This window comes from Arachis hypogaea, chromosome 16 (assembly GCF_003086295.3).
Source record: "Arachis hypogaea cultivar Tifrunner chromosome 16, arahy.Tifrunner.gnm2.J5K5, whole genome shotgun sequence".
NCBI classification, from domain to species: Eukaryota; Viridiplantae; Streptophyta; class Magnoliopsida; order Fabales; family Fabaceae; genus Arachis; species Arachis hypogaea.
Window position 1 is genome coordinate 23,601,197 of NC_092051.1, and position 15,779 is coordinate 23,616,975.

At 39.4% G+C, this 15,779-nt stretch overlaps 2 non-coding genes across 2 annotated transcripts; one reads left to right on the forward strand and one right to left on the reverse strand.

The window, feature by feature from the left end:
- Positions 1–2,966: 2,966 nt before the first annotated feature.
- On the reverse strand, positions 2,967–3,074 carry LOC112760289 (small nucleolar RNA R71). Its single transcript, XR_003180737.1, has one exon. It is a non-coding gene; the product is annotated as a small nucleolar RNA R71 (small nucleolar RNA).
- An 11,916-nt stretch (positions 3,075–14,990) lies between these two features.
- On the forward strand, positions 14,991–15,098 carry LOC112760374 (small nucleolar RNA R71). The gene has a single exon (XR_003180818.1). It is a non-coding gene; the product is annotated as a small nucleolar RNA R71 (small nucleolar RNA).
- The last annotated feature ends 681 nt before the right edge of the window (positions 15,099–15,779 follow it).

Genomic DNA, 15,779 nt, shown 5'->3' on the forward strand with positions numbered 1-15,779 from the left:
ATGGACCTCAGATGATTAGCCGTGCATGTGACAGAGCATTTGGACCATTTTCACAAGAGGATAGGATGCAGCCATTGACAAGGATGATGCCTCCAGACGATTAGCCATGCAGTGACAGCGCATTGGACCATTTTCCAGAGAGGATAAAAAGTAGCCATTGACAACGGTGATGTCCTTACATAAAGCCAGCCATGGAAAGGAGTAAGACTGATTGGATGAAGACAGCAGGAAAGCAGAGGTTCAGAGGAACGAAAGCATCTCTATACACTTATCTGAAATTCTCACCAATGAATTACATAAGTGTTTCTATCCCTATTTTTAGTTTACTTATTATTAATTTCGAAAACTCCATAACTATTTGATATCCGCCTGACTGAGATTTACAAGGTGACCATAGCTTGCTTCATAGCCGACAATCTCCGTGGGATCGACCGTTACTCACGTAAGGTTTATTACTTGGACGACCCAGTGCACTTGCTGGTTAGTTGTATCGAAGTTGTGAATGAAAAACGATTTATTAAGACGTGCGTACAGAGTTTTGGCGCCGTTGCCTGAGATCACAATTTCGTGCACCAAGTTTTTGGCGCCGTTGCCGGGATTGTTCGAGTTTGGACAAGTGACAGTTCATCTTGTTGCTCAGATTAGGTAATTTTCTTTTTGTTTTATTTTCAAAAATTTTTCAAAAACCTTTCAAAACTTTCTCCTTTGTTTTCGAAAAAAAAATGTTTTCAAAAAATATATTTTTCTTCAGAATTTTTAAGAATGAATTCTAGTGTTTCATGATGATTTGTTGAATCTTGGCTGGCTGTAAGCCATGTCTAATCTTTTGGACTGGGGTTTCAACTTATCATCACAAGAGCTTGTTGATTCTCACACACTTAGTTGCTCTATACATGGAAAGCATCAATATTTCTAAAGCTTGGCTGGCTATTAAGCCATGCCTAACCCTCAGATTGGAGCTTTAGACTAAGAGTACAAGATTCCTGGAATTCATATTAAAAATTTTAAATCCTTATTTCCTTTTTCCTATATGTTTTTTCGAAAAAAATATACAAAAATCCAAAAAAATAAAAAAATCATAAAAATAAAAAATATTTCATGTTTCTTGTTTGAGTCTTGAGTCAAGTTGAAAGTTTGGTGTCAATTGCATATCCATCTTGCATTTTTCGAAAAATTCATGCATTCATAGTGTTCTTCATGATCTTCAAGTTATTCTTGGTAAGTCTTCTTGTTTGATCTTGATGTTTCATGTTTTGTGTCTTTTCTTGTTTTCATATGCATTCTTGCATTCATAGTGTCTATACATGAAAATTTTTAAGTTTGGTATCTTGCATGTTTTCTTTGCATTAAAATTTTTCAAAAATAAGTTCTTGATGTTCATCTTGACATTCAAAGTATTCTTGGTGTTCATCTTGACATTCATAGCATTCTTGCATGCTTCATTGTTTTATCCAAAATTTTCATGCATTGATCTTTTTCATGTTTTTCCTCTCATCATTAAAAATTCAAAAATAAAAAAATATATCTTTCCCTTTTTCACTCATAAATTTCAAAATTTGAGTTGACTTTTTCAAAACTTTTTAAAATCTAGTTGTTTTTATGAGTCAAATCAAATTTTCAATTTAAAAATCTTATCTTTTTCAAAATCTTTTTCAAAAATCAAATCTTTTTCATTTTTCTTATTTATTTTCGAAAATTTTAAAAATATTTTTCAAAAATATTTTTCTTATCTTTATCTCCTAATTTTCAAAAATAACATCATCAATTAATGTTTTGATTCAAAAATTTCAAGTTTGTTACTTGCTTGTTAAGAAAGATTCAAACTTTGAGTTCTAAATCATATCTTGTGATTTCTTGTGAATCAAGTCATTAATTGTGATTTTAAAAATCAAATCTTTTTCAAAACTAAATTCAATCATATCTTTCAAAAATATCTCTTTATCTTATCTTTTTCAAAATTTGATTTTAAAATATCCTTTCTAACTTCTTATCTTCTTATCTTTTCAAAATTGATTTTCAAAATTTGTTTCAACTAACTAACTAACTTTTTGTTTGTTTCTTATCTTTTTCAAAACTACCTAACTAACTCTCTCTCTCTAATTTTCGAAAATATCTTCCCTCTTTTTCAAAATTTCTTTTTAATTAACTAATTATTTTAATTTTTATTTTAATTCTCGAAAATTACTAACCTTTTTCAAAAACTATTTCGAAAATCACTAACTCTTTTTCAAAAATATTTTCGAAAATTCTCTCTCTCTCTTATCTCCTTCTATTTATTTATTCATCTACTAACACTTCATCTCACCCAAATTCAAACCCCCTCTTCCATCTGTGTTCGAATTTTTTTCTTCTTCTTTCTTCTACTCACACAGGGACCTCTATACTGTGGTAAAAAGGACCCCTATTATTATTATTATTTTTCTGTCCTTTTTTTCATATGAGCAGGAGCAAGGACAAGAACATTCTTGTTGAAGCAGATCCAGAACCTGAAAGGCTCTGAAGAGGAAACTAAGAGAAGCTAAATTACAACAATCCAGCAAGCACCTTTCAGAAATTTCGAACAGAAGAGGAGATGGCAGCGAAAATAATAATAATGCAAGGAGGATGCTTGGTGACTTTACTGCACCTAATTCCAATTTACATGGAAGAAGCATCTCCATTCCTGCCATTGGAGCAAACAATTTTGAGCTGAAACCTCAATTAGTTTCTCTGATGAGCAGAACTGCAAGTTTCATGGACTTCCATCTGAAGATCCTTTTCAGTTCTTAACTGAATTCTTGCAGATCTGTGATACTGTTAAGACTAATGGAGTAGATCCTGAAGTCTACAGGCTCATGCTTTTCCCTTTTGCTGTGAGAGACAGAGCTAGAATATGGTTGGACTCTCAACCTAAGGATAGCCTGAACTCTTGGGATAAGCTGGTCAAGGCTTTTTTAGCCAAGTTCTTTCCTCCTCAAAAGCTGAGTAAGCTTAGAGTGGATGTTCAGACCTTCAGACAGAAAGAAGGTGAATCCATCTATGAAGCTTGGGAGAGATACAAAGAACTGACCAAAAAGTGTCCTTCTGACATGCTTTCAGAATGGACCATCCTGGATATATTCTATGATGGTCTATCTGAATTGGCTAAAATGTCATTGGATACTTCTGCAGGTGGATCCATTCACCTAAAGAAAACGCCTGCAGAAGCTCAAGAACTCATTGACATGGTTGCTAATAACCAGTTCATGTACACTTCTAAGAGGAATCCTGTGAGTAATGGGACGCCTATGAAGAAGGGAGTTCTTGAAATTGATACTCTGAATGCCATACTGGCTCAGAATAAAATATTGACTCAGCAAGTCAATTTGATTTCTCAGAGTCTGAATGGAATGCAAGCTGCATCCAACAATACTCAAGAGGCATCTTCTGAAGAAGAAGCTTATGATCCTGAAAATCCTGCAATAGCAGAGGTGAATTACATGGGTGAACCTTATGGAAACACCTATAACCCCTCATGGAGAAATCACCCAAATCTCTCATGGAAGGATCAACAAAAGCCTCAACAAGGCTTTAATAATGGTGGAAGAAATAGGTTTAACAATAGTAAACCTTTTCCATCATCCACTCAGCAACAGACAGAGAACTCTGAACAAAATACCTCTAATTTAGCAAACTTAGTCTCTGATCTATCTAAGGCCACGGTAAGTTTCATGAATGAAACAAGGTCCTCCATTAGAAATTTGGAGGCACAAGTGGGTAGCTGAGTAAAAGGATCACTGAAATCCCTCCTAATACTCTCCCAAGTAATACAGAAGAAAATCCAAAAGGAGAGTGCAAGGCCATTGACATTACCACCATGGCCGAACCTGTAAGGGAGGTGAGGACATAAATCCCAGTGAGGAAGACCTCCTGGGACGTCCAGTGATCAATAAGGAGTTTCCCTTTGAGGAACCAAAGGAATCTAAGACTCATCTAGAGACCATAAAGATTCTATTAAACCTCCTTATGCCCTTCATAGCTCTGATGAGTATTCCTCTTCTGAAGAAATGAGGATGTTACTGAAGAGCAAGTTGCCAAGTACCTTGGTGCAATCATGAAGCTGAATGCCAAATTATTTGGTATTGAGACTTGGGAGATGAACCTCCCTTGTTCACCAATGAACTAAGTGATCTGGATCAACTGACATTGCCTCAGAAGAAACAGGATCCTGGAAAGTTCGTAATACCTTGTACCATAGGCAACATGATCTTTGAAAAGGCTCTGTGTGACCTTGGTTCAGGGATAAACCTCATGCTCATCTCTGTAATAGAGAAACTGGGAATCTTTGGGGTGCAAGCTACTAAAATCTCATTAGAAATGGCACACAATTCAAGAAAATAGGCTTATGGACAAGTAGAGGACGTGTTAGTAAAGGTTGAAGGCCTTTACATCCCTACTGATTTCATAATCCTTGATACTGGGAAGGATGAGGATGAATCCATCATCCTTGGAAGACCTTTCCTAGCCACAGCAAGAGCTGTGATTGATGTTGACAGAGGTGAATTAGTCCTTCAATTGAATGAGGACTCCCTTGTGTTTACAACTCAAGGTTACCCTTCTGTAAACATGGAAAAGAGGCACAGTAAGCTTCTCTCAAAACAGAGTCAACCAGAGCCCCCACAGTCAAACTCTAAGTTTGGTGTTGGGAGGCCACAACCAAACTCTAAGTTTGGTGTTAACTCCATATCCAAACTCTAAGTTTGGTGTTGGGAAGTCTCAACAATGCTCTGAACATTTGTGAGGCTCCATGAGAGCCCACTGTCAAGCTATTGACATTAAAGAAGCGCTTGTTGGGAGGCAACCCAATTTTTATTTATCTAATTTTATTTTTCTTGTTTTTTCATGTTTTATTAGGTTCATGATCATGTGGAGTCACAAAATAAATATAAAAATTGAAAACGGAATCAAAAACAGCAGAAGAAAAATCACACCCTGGAGGAAGAACTTACTGGCGTTTAAATGCCAGTAAGAAGCATCTGGCTGGCGTTCAACGCCAGAACAGAGCATGGTTCTGGCGCTGAACACCCAAAATGGGCAGCATCTGGGCGTTTGAATGCCAGAATTGCACCCTGGAGAAGAGCTGGCGCTGAACGCCCAGAACAAGCATGGTTCTGGCGTTCAACGCCAGAAATGGGCAACAAATGGGCGTTCAACGCCCAAACAAGCACCAATCTGGCGCTGAACGCCCAGATTGTATGCAAGGGCATTTTGCATGCCTAATTTGGTGCAAGGTTGTAAATCCTTGAACACCTCAGGATCTGTGGACCCCACAGGATCCCCACCCACCTCCACTCACTTATTCTCACCCCTCTTTCACACAATCCCATAAACACTCTTCCCCAAAACTCTTCACCAATCACCTCAATCTCTCTTCCCTATCACCACTTCACCCCTCACATCCATCCACTCTTCCCCATAAACCTACCTCATAAACCCCACCTACCTTCAAAATTCAAAATCAATTTTCCACCCAAAACCACCCTTATGGCCGAATACACCCCTCCCCCCTCTCCTCCATATTTTCTTCTTCTTCTTCATCTATTCTTTCTTCTCTTGCTCGAGGGAGAGCAATATTCTAAGTTTGGTGTGGTAAAAGCATAAGCTTTTTGTTTTTCCATTACCATTGATGGCACCCAAGACCGGAGAATCCTCTAGAAAAGGGAAAGGGAAGACAAAAGCTTCCACCTCCGAGTCATGGGAGATGGAAAGATTCATCTCCAAAGCTCATCAAGACCACTTCTATGATGTTGTGGCCAAGAAGAAGGTGATCCCGAGGTCCCTTTCAAGCTCAAAAGAAATGAGTATCCGGAGATCCGACATGAAATCCAAAGAAGAGGTTGGAAATTCTAACAAACCCCATCCAACAAGTCGGCATCCTAATGGTTCAAGAGTTCTATGCCAATGCATGGATCACTAGGAACCATGATCAAAGTAAGAACCCGAATCCAAAGAATTATATTACAATGGTTCGGGGAAATACTTAGATTTTAGTCCGGAAAATGTGAGGTTGGCGTTTAACTTGCCTATGATGCAAGGAGATGCACGCCCCTACACTAGAAGGGTCAACTTTAATCAAAGGTTGGACCAAGTCCTCATGGACATATGTGTGGAAGGAGCTCAATGGAAGATTGACTCCAAAGGCAAGCCGGTTCAACTAAGAAGACTGGACCTCAAGCCTGTAACTAGAGGATGGTTAGAGTTCATACAACGCTCCATCATCCCCACTAGCAACCGATCTGAAGTTACTGTGGATCGGACCATCATGATCCATAGCATCATGATTGGAGAGGAAGTAGAAGTTCATGAAGTCATCTCCCTTGAACTCTACAAAATAGCCGAAAAGCCCTCTCTTGGGCAAGGCTAGCTTTTCCTCATCTTATTTGCCATCTATGTTACTCAGTTGGAGCTTTCATAGAAGGAGACATTTCCATTGAGGAAGAGAAGCCCATCACTAAGAAAAGGATGGAGCAAGCAAGAGAGCCCATTCATGGATCTCAAGAGACGCATGAAGCTCATCACCATGAGATCCCGGAGATGCCTCAAATGCATCTTCCTCCACAAAACTATTGGGAGCAAATCAACACCTCCCTAGGAGAATTAAGTTCCAACATGGGACAATTAAGGGTGGAACATCAAGAGCACTCCATCATCCTTCATGAAATTAGAGAATATCAAAAAGCAATGAGGGAGGAGCAACAAAGACAAGGAAGAGACATAGAAGAGCTCAAGGACATCATTGGTTCCTCAAGAAGGAAACGCCACCATCACTAAGGTGGACTCATTCCTTGTTCTTACATTCTCTGTTTTTCGTTTTCTCTATGTTAAGTGCTTATCCATGTTTGTGTCCTCATTACATGATCATTAGTATTTAGTAACTTTTCTTAAAGTTATGAATGTCCTATGAATCCATCACCTCTCTTAAATGAAAACTGTTTTAATTCAAAAGAACAAGAAGTACATGAGTTTCGAATTTATCCTTGAACTTAGTTTAATTATATTGATGTGGTGACAATGCTTCTTGTTTTCTGAATGAATGCTTGAACAGTGCATATGTCTTTTGAAGTTGTTGTTTAAGAATGTTAAATATGTTGGCTCTTGAAAGAATGATGACAAGGAGACATGTTATTTGATAATCTAAAAATCATAAAAATGATTCTTGAAGCAAGAAAAAGCAGCAAAGAACAAAGCTTGCAGAAAAAAAATAGCAAAAAAAAAATAGAAAAAAAAGAGAGAAAAAGCAAGCAGAAAAAGCCAAAAGCTCTTAAAACCAAGAGGCATGAGCAAAAAGGCAATAACCCTTAAAACCAAAAGGCAAGGGTAAATAAAAAGGATCCCAAGGCTTTGAGCATCAGTGGATAGGAGGGCCTAAAGGAATAAAATCCTGGCCTAAGCGGCTAAACCAAGCTGTCCCTAACCATGTGCTTGTGGCGTGAAGGTGTCAAGTGAAAACTTGAGACTGAGCGGTTAAAGTCAAGGTCCAAAGCAAAAGAAGAGTGTTCTTAAGAACGCTGGACACCTCTAATTGGGGACTTCAGAAAAGCTGAGTCACAATCTGAAAAGGTTCACCCAATTATGTGTCTGTGGCATTTATGTATCCGGTGGTAATACTGGAAAACAAAGTGCTTAGGGCCACGGCCAAGACTCAGAAAATAGCTGTGTTCAAGAATCATCATACTGAACTAGGAGAATCAATAACACTATCTAAACTCTGAGTTCCTATAGATGCCAATCATTCTGAACTTCAATGGATAAAGTGAGATGCCAAAACTATTCAAGAGGCAAAAAGCTACAAGTCCTGCTCATCTGATTGGAGCTATGTTTCATTGATAGTTTGGAATTTATAGTATATTCTTTGCTTTTTATCCTATTTGATTTTCGGTTGCTTGGGGACAAGCAACAATTTAAGTTTGGTGTTGTGATGAGCGGATAATTTATACGCTTTTTGGCATTGTTTTTAGTATGTTTTTAGTAGAATTTAGTTACTTTTAGGGATGTTTTCATTAGTTTTTATGTTAAATTCACATTTCTGGACTTTACTATGAGTTTGTGTGTTTTTCTGTGATTTCAGGTATTTTCTGGCTAAAATTGAGGGACTTGAGCAAAAATCAGATTCAGAGGTTGAAGAAGGACTGCTGATGCTGTTGGATTCTGACCTCCCTGCACTCAAAGTGGATTTTCTGGAGCTACATAACTCAAAATGGCGTGCTTCCAATTGCGTTGGAAAGTAGACATCCAGGGCTTTCCAGAAATATATAATAGTCTATACTTTGGCCGAGTTTAGATGACGTAAAAGTGCGTTGAACGCCAGTTCTACGCTGCTGTCTGGAGTTAAACGCCAGAAACACGTCACAAGCCAGAGTTGAACGCCAGAAATACGTTACTGGTGCACGAAATTGTGATCTCAGGCAACGGCGGCAGAAACTCTATACGCATGTCTTAATAAATCGTTTTTCATTCACAACTTCGATACAACTAACCAGCAAGTGCACTGGGTCGTCCAAGTAATAAACCTTACGTGAGTAAGGGTCGATCCACGGAGATTGTTGGTATGAAGCAAGCTATGGTCACCTTGTAAATCTCAGTCAGGCGGATATCAAATAGTTATGGAGTTTTCAAAATTTATATAATAAAATAAGGATAGAAATACTTATGTAAATCATTGGTGAGAATTTCAGATAAGCGCATAGAGATGCTTTCGTTCCTCTGAACCTCTGCTTTCCTGCTGTCTTCATCCAATCAATCCTACTCCTTTCCATGGCTGGCTTTATGTAAGGACATCACCGTTGTCAATGGCTACTTTTAATCCTCTCTGGAAAATGGTCCGATGCGCTGTCACTGCATGGCTAATCGTCTGGAGGCATCACCCTTGCCAATGACTGCTTCCTATCCTCTTGTGAAAATGGTCCAAATGCTCTATCACAGCACGGCTAATCTTATGAGGTTCTCGATCATACTGGAATAGGATTCACCCTCCTTTTGCGTCTGTCACTACGCCCAACACTCGCGAGTTTGAAGTTCGTCACAGTCATTCAATCCCAGAGCCCTACTCGGAATACCACAGACAAGGTTGAGACTTTCTGGACTCTCATGAATGCCGCCATCAATCTAGCTTATACCACGAAGATTCTGATTAAGAGATCCAAGAGATACTCATTCAATCTAAGGTAGAACAGAAGTGGTTGTCAGGCACGCATTCATAGGGGAATGATGATGATTGTCACGTTCATCACATTCATGTTGAAGTGCGAATGAATATCTTAGAAGCGGAATAAGTTGAATTGAATAGAAAAACAGTAGTACTTTGCATTAATCTTTGAGGAACAGCAGAGCTCTACACCTTAATCTATGGAGTGTAGAAACTCTACCATTGGAAAATACATAGGTGAAAGGTTCAGGCATGGCCGAATGGCCAGCCCCCATGATCTAAGAACCAGACGTCCCAAGATGTCTAATACAATAGTAAACAATCCTATTTATACTAAACTAGTTACTAGGGTTTACAAAAGTAAGTAATTGATGCATAAATCCACTTCCGGGGCCCACTTGGTGTGTGCTTGGACTGAGCTTGAATGTTACACGTGTAAAGGTTAATCTTGGAGTTGAACGCCAGTTTGTAACGTATTTTTGGCGTTCAACTCTGGCTTGTAACGTGTTTCTGGCGTTTAACTCTAGACAGCAGCATAGAACTGGCGTTCAATGCCCTTTTACGTCATCTAAACTCGGCCAAAGTATGGACTATTATATATCGCTGGAAAGCCCTGGATGTCTACTTTACAACGCAATTGAAAGCGTGCCATTTTAAGTTCTGTAGCTCCAGAAAATACACTTTGAGTGCAGGGAGGTCAGAATCCAACAACATCAGCAGTCCTTCTTCAACCTCTGAATCTGATTTTTGCTCAAGTCCCTCAATTTTAGCCAGAAAATACCTGAAATTACAGAAAAATACACAAACTCATAGTAAAGTCCAGAAATGTGAATTTAACATAAAAACTAATGAAAACATCCCTAAAAGTAACTAGATTCTACTAAAAACATACTAAAAACAATGCCAAAAAGCGTATAAATTATCCGCTCATCACAACACCAAACTTAAATTGTTGCTTGTCCCCAAGCAACCGAAAATCAAATAGGATAAAAAGCAGAGAATATACTATAAATTTCAAACTATCAATGAAACATAGCTCTAATCAGATGAGCAGGACTTGTAGCTTTCTGCCTCTTGAATAGTTTTGGCATCTCACTTTATCCATTGAGGTTCAGAATGATTGGCATCTATAGGAACTCAGAGTTCAGATAGTGTTATTGATTCTCCTAGTTCAGTATGATAATTCTTGAACACAGCTATTTTATGAGTCTTGGCCGTGGCCCTAAGCACTTTGTTTTCCAGTATTACCACTGGATACATAAATGCCACAGACACATAATTGGGTGAACCTTTTCAGATTGTGACTCAGCTTTGCTAAAGTCCCCAATTAGAGGTGTCCAGGATTCTTAAGAACACTCTTCTTTTGCTTTGGACCTTGACTTTAACCGCTCAGTCTCAAGTTTTCACTTGACACCTTCACGCCACAAGCACATGGTTAGGGACAGCTTGGTTTAGCCGCTTAGGCCAGGATTTTATTCCTTTAGGCCCTCCTATCCACTGATGCTCAAAGCCTTGGGATCCTTTTTATTTACCCTTGCCTTTTGGTTTTAAGGGTTATTGGCTTTTTTCTCTTGCCTCTTGGTTTTAAGAGCTTTTGGCTTTTTCTGCTTGCTTTTTCTTTTTTTTTTTCCCTATATTTTTTTTTCTGCAAGCTTTGTTCTTTGCTGCTTTTTCTTGCTTCAAGAATCATTTTTATGATTTTTCATATTATCAAATAACATGTCTCCTTACCATCATTCTTTCAAGAGCCAACATATTTAACATTCTTAAACAACAACTTCAAAAGACATATGCACTGTTCAAGCATTCATTCAGAAAATAAGAAGCATTGTCACCACATCAATATAATTAAACTAAGTTCAAGGATAAATTCGAAACTTATGTACTTCTTGTTCTTTTGAATTAAAACAGTTTTCATTTAAGAGAGGTGATGGATTCATAGGACATTCATAACTTTAAGACATAGTTACTAACTACTAATGATCATGTAATGAAGACACAAACATGGATAAGCACTTAACATTAAGAAAACGAAAAACAGAAAATAAGAACAAGGAATGAGTCCACCTTAGTGATGGTGGCGTTTCCTTCTTGAGGAACCAATGATGTCCTTGAGCTCTTCTATCTCTCTTTCTTGTCTTTGTTGCTCCTCCCTCATTGCTCTTTGATCTTCCCTAATTTCATGAAGGATGATGGAGTGCTCTTGATGTTCCACCCTTAATTGTCCCATGTTGGAACTTAATTCTCTTAGGGAGGTGTTGATTTGCTCCCAATAGTTTTGTGGTGGAAAATGCATTTGAGGCATCTCCGGGATCTCATGGTGATGAGCTTCATGCATCTCTTGAGATCCATGAATGAGGTCTCTTGCTTGCTCCATCCTTTTCTTAGTGATGGGCTTATCTTCCTCAATGGGAATGTCTCCTTCTATGAAAGCTCCAGCTGAGTAACATAGATGGCAAATAAGATGAGGAAAAGCTAGCCTTGCCCCAGGAGAGGGCTTTTCGGCTATTTTGTAGAGTTCAAGGGAGATGACTTCATGAACTTCTACTTCCTCTCCAATCATGATGCTATGAATCATGATGGCCCGATCCACAGTAACTTCAGATCGGTTGCTAGTGGGGATGATGGAGCGTTGGATGAACTCCAACCATCCTCTAGCCATAGGCTTGAGGTCCAGTCTTCTTAGTTGAACTGGCTTGCCTTTGGAGTCAATCTTCCATTGAGCTCCTTCCACACATATGTCCATGAGGACTTGGTCCAACCTTTGATTAAAGTTGACCCTTCTAGTGTAGGGGCGTGCATCTCCTTGCATCATAGGCAAGTTGAACGCCAACCTCACATTTTCCGGACTAAAATCTAAGTATTTCCCCCGAACCATTGTAATATAATTCTTTGGATTCGGGTTCTTACTTTGATCATGGTTCCTAGTGATCCATGCATTGGCATAGAACTCTTGAACCATTAGGATGCCGACTTGTTGGATGGGGTTTGTTAGAACTTTCCAACCTCTTCTTTGGATTTCATGTCAGATCTCCGGATACTCATTCTTCTTGAGCTTGAAAGGGACCTCGGGGATCACCTTCTTCTTGGCCACAACATCATAGAAGTGGTCTTGATGAGCTTTGGAGATGAATCTTTCCATCTCCTATGACTCAGAGGTGGAAGCTTTTGTCTTCCCTTTCCCTTTTCTAGAGGATTCTCCGGTCTTGGGTGCCATCAATGGTAATGGAAAAACAAAAAGCTTATGCCTTTACCACATTAAACTTAGAATTTTGCTCGCCCTCGAGCAAGAGAAGAAAGAATAGATGAAGAAGAAGAAGAAAATATGGAGGAGAGGGGGAAGGGGTGTATTTAGCCAAGAAGGGAAAGAGAGGGTTGTGTTGTGTGAAAATGAAGAAGAATGGAGGGCTTTATATAGGGAAGGGAGGGGGGTAAGGTTCGGCCATAATGGTGGGTTTTGGGTGGGAAATTGATTTTGAATTTTGAAGGTAGGTGGGGTTTATGAGGTAGGTTTATGGGGAAGAGTGGATGGATGTGAGTGGTGAGAAGAAGTGAGTGGAGGTAGGTGGGGATCCTGTGGGGTCCACAGATCCTGAGGTGTTCCAGTGGGGTCCACAGATCCTGAGGTGTTCAAAGATTTACAACCTTGCACCAAATTAGGCATGTAAAATGCCCTTGCACACAATTCTGGGCGTTCAACGCCAGATTGGTGCTTGTTCTGGGCGTTGAACGCCCATTTGTTGCCCATTTCTGGCGTTGAACGCCAGAACCATGCTTGTTCTGGGCGTTCAGCGCCAGCTCTTCTCCAGGGTGCAATTCTGGCATTCAAACGCCCAGCTGCTGCCCATTTTGGGCGTTCAGCGCCAGAACCATGCTCTGTTCTGGCGTTGAACGCCAGCCAGATACTTCTTACTGGCGTTTAAACGCCAGTAAGGTCTTCCTCCAGGGTGTGATTTTTCTTCTGCTGTTTTTGATTCCGTTTTCAATTTTTATATTTATTTTGTGACTCCACATGATCATGAACCTAATAAAACATGAAAGAACAAGAAAAATAAAATTAGATAAATATAAATTGGGTTGCCTCCCAACAAGCGCTTCTTTAATGTCAATAGCTTGACAGTGGGCTCTCATGGAGCCTCACAGATGTTCAGAGCATTGTTGAGACTTCCCAACACTAAACTTAGAGTTTGGATATGGGAGTTTAACACTAAACTTAAAGTTTGGTTGTGGCCTCCCAACACCAAACTTAGAGTTTGACTGTGGGGGCTCTGGTTGACTCTGTTTTGAGAGAAGCTTACTGTGCCTCTTTTCCATGTTTACAGAAGGGTAACCTTGAGTTGTAAACACAAGGGAGTCCTCATTCAATTGAAGGACTAATTCACCTCTGTCAACATCAATCACAGCTCTTGCTGTGGCTAGGAAAGGTCTTCCAAGGATGATGGATTCATCCTCATCCTTCCCAGTATCAAGGATTATGAAATCAGCAGGGATGTAAAGGCCTTCAACCTTTACTAACACGTCCTCTACTTGTCCATAAGCCTGTTTTCTTGAATTGTCTGCCATCTCTAATGAGATTTTAGTAGCTTGCACCCCAAAGATTCCCAGTTTCTCTATTACAGAGAGGGGCATGAGGTTTATCCCTGAACCAAGGTCACACAGAGCCTTTTCAAAGATCATGTTGCCTATGGTACAAGGTATTACAAACTTTCCAAGATCCTGTTTCTTCTGAGGCAATGTCAGTTGATCCAGATCACTTAGTTCATTGGTGAACAAGGGAGGTTCATCTTCCCAAGTCTCAATACCAAATAATTTGGCATTCAGCTTCATGATTGCACCAAGGTACTTGGCAACTTGCTCTTCAGTAACATCCTCATTTTCTTCAGAAGAGGAATACTCATCAGAGCTTATGAAGGGCATAAGGAGGTTTAATGGAATCTCTATGGTCTCTAGATGAGTCTTAGATTCCTTTGGTTCCTCAAAGGGAAACTCCTTATTGATCACTGGACGTTCCAGGAGGTCTTCCTCACTGGGATTACGTCCTCAACCTCCCTTACAGGTTTGGCCATGGTGGTAATGTCAATGGCCTTGCACTCTCCTTTTGGATTTTCTTCTGTATTACTTGGGAGAGTATTAGGAGGGATTTCAGTGATCTTTTTACTCAACTGGCCCAATTGTGCCTCCAAATTTCTAATGGAGGACCTTGTTTCATTCATGAAATTTACCGTGGCCTTAGATAATCAGAGACTAAGTTTGCTAAATTAGAGGTATTTTGTTCAGAGTTCTCTGTCTGTTGCTGAGTGGATGATGGAAAAGGTTTACTATTGTTAAACCTATTTCTTCCACCATTATTAAAGCCTTGTTGAGGCTTTTGTTGATCCTTCCATGAGAGATTTGGGTGATTTCTCCATGAGGGGTTATAGGTGTTTCCATAAGGTTTACCCATGTAATTCACCTCTGCTATTGCAGGGTTTTCAGGATCATAAGCTTCTTCTTCAGAAGATGCCTCTTGAGTACTGTTGGATGCAGCTTGCATTCCGTTCAGACTCTGAGAAATCATATTGACTTGCTGAGTCAATATTTTATTCTGAGCCAGTATGGCATTCAGAGTATCAATTTCAAGAACTCCCTTCTTCATAGGCGTCCCATTACTCACAGGATTCCTCTCAGAAGTGTACATGAACTGGTTATTAGCAACCATGTCAATGAGTTCTTGAGCTTCTGCAGGCGTTTTCTTTAGGTGAATGGATCCACCTGCAGAAGTATCTAATGACATTTTAGCCAATTCAGATAGACCATCATAGAATATATCCAAGATGGTCCATTCTGAAAGCATGTCAGAAGGACACTTTTTGGTCAGTTCTTTGTATCTCTCCCAAGCTTCATAGAGGGATTCACCTTCTTTCTGTCTGAAGGTCTGAACATCCACTCTAAGCTTACTCAGCTTTTGAGGAGGAAAGAACTTAGCTAAGAAAGCCTTGACCAGCTTATCCCAAGAGTTCAGGCTATCCTTAGGTTGAGAGTCCAACCATATTCTAGCTCTGTCTCTCACAGCAAAAGGGAAAAGCATGAGCCTGTAGACTTCAGGATCTACTCCATTAGTCTTAACAGTATCACAGATCTGCAAGAATTCAGTTAAGAACTGAAAAGGATCCTCAGATGGAAGTCCATAAAACTTGCAGTTCTGCTGCATCAGAGAAACTAATTGAGGTTTCAGCTCAAAATTGTTTGCTCCAATGGCAGGAATGGAGATGCTTCTTCCATGTAAATTGGAATTAGGTGCAGTAAAGTCACCAAGCATCCTCCTTGCATTATTATTATTTTTGGCTGCCATCTCCTCTTCCTGTTCGAAAATTTCTAAAAGGTGCTTGCTGGATTGTTGTAATTTAGCTTCTCTTCGTTTCCTCTTCAGAGTCCTTTCAGGTTCTAGATCTGCTTCAACAAGAATGTTCTTGTACTTGCTCTTGCTCATATGAAAAAGAGGGACAGAAAAATAATAATAATAGGGGTCCTTTTTACCACAGTATAGAGGTCCCTGTGTGAGTAGATGAATAAATAAATAGAAGGAGATAAGAGAGAGAGAGAATTTTCGAAAATAATTTTTGAAAAAGAGTTAGTG